The following is a 1,544-nucleotide window of genomic DNA, read 5'->3' on the forward strand; positions in this document are numbered from 1 at the left end:
CTTGCTTTGAGAAATTGTGCGACCACATTTCACAAAACGTGTAGGGTATTCGGATGTTTACGATTAGTTTTTGCTCATCGAATGTGATTAATATCCTTATCTAGTGTGAAGGTATACTCCTCCAAGACTTCATATAACCCTTGCATATATGTACCTCCGTAAAATTATATTTGGTAGGGGCTGCAAAAGTCGGGGGATGACTGTACTTCGAATTTTAAGGCCTCAAAATTTTGGGGCGCAAAATTGTTCTTGTTACTACTGTACCACTTCGAGTACTGGAGTATCCAAGCTGTTGCTAAAGCTACGAAATACTGTACTTCGAAGTATCATGGAGTGGTGGGCGAGTGACCACAGGAATACACATTTAAATAACATTACTCTAGATAAATCTTGTGTTGTCCAATGATAATCTATTTTTTCAAATATGAGCAAGGAATACAGATAGAAAATTCGTTTGAAAGGCCCTGGGTTGAGGCCCTTGAATTCACATCCAAGGAGTTTAGGATAACCAAGCAAGATTGACGTTGGATGTGCAACGCTGGAGTGGTGGTTTACAGGGGGGCAGCCCATCTTCGTCGGAATAATAGGAATGGTGACGTGGGACACTTGATATATATACGTATACAGCCAAGACACTTGAAAATTGGACTGGGTTGGACTTCAGCAGTTTCACCCCTGTAGTACAGTACGCCTGACGTCAGCACGATATTTGCAGGCGGCTAAGCCGCATAAATACGATTGGACTGTCGATTGATTTGATGCTAGGTAACGTTACAGAAATTCTTGTAGTATTTCGAAGTAACGTTAGTGAAACACCTCTACTGCCGGTAGTACCTGTGCTAATCCCTTGGTGAAACCCATGACGTGCTGGAATAGATATGATACTTACATGGGATTGGCCAGTTGGATTCGAGCGTGGATTGGTCAGCCAAGGTCATCGAACGCCATCACGCGAAGATCCGCCGCGAAGTGCAGTGGTGTCCCGTCGCCACCCCGGCACACGATTCCACATCGATGCCGTCACATGAACGAACATGATGAATTCAATGCAATTGAATCACAAATTTAGTACCGGTATGGTGCCGGCTTACGGGTCGTTACAAACTCCGAACTAGAGCTTACAGTTAATCGTGGAATTGAACATTTGACTGGTTTATACAATAAGTAAACTATAACACCCAATATTACGTAGAATCCATTTTCTTTCAAAGTGGATTTTAACAACAATGCATGCTACCCACGTGGGCACGTCATGGATGCACTTGTTAACCAAGCCCCGCCATGCTTCATCGGACGTCATGACTTGTTTGTCACTCTCATGTCGCGCAAAATTACTCCAAAATATGTCAACAAACTTTTGACCTTCCAAAAATCAGATATCGGCATCCTTTGATTGGCTGTTTAATTTCTTGGAATTGCCAATTTGTATCCGGATACGAATCCACTCAAATCACGATTAATACAATGTAATAGTAACGTCATTCGCCATGGACACGACAAAGGCGGACAAGGTACAGGCGCGAAAGGCGAGGAAGCGAGCGTAC

The sequence above is a fragment of the Aphanomyces astaci genome, assembly GCF_000520075.1.
Source record: "Aphanomyces astaci strain APO3 unplaced genomic scaffold supercont1.73, whole genome shotgun sequence".
In the NCBI taxonomy this organism is placed as follows: domain Eukaryota; phylum Oomycota; class Saprolegniomycetes; order Saprolegniales; family Verrucalvaceae; genus Aphanomyces; species Aphanomyces astaci.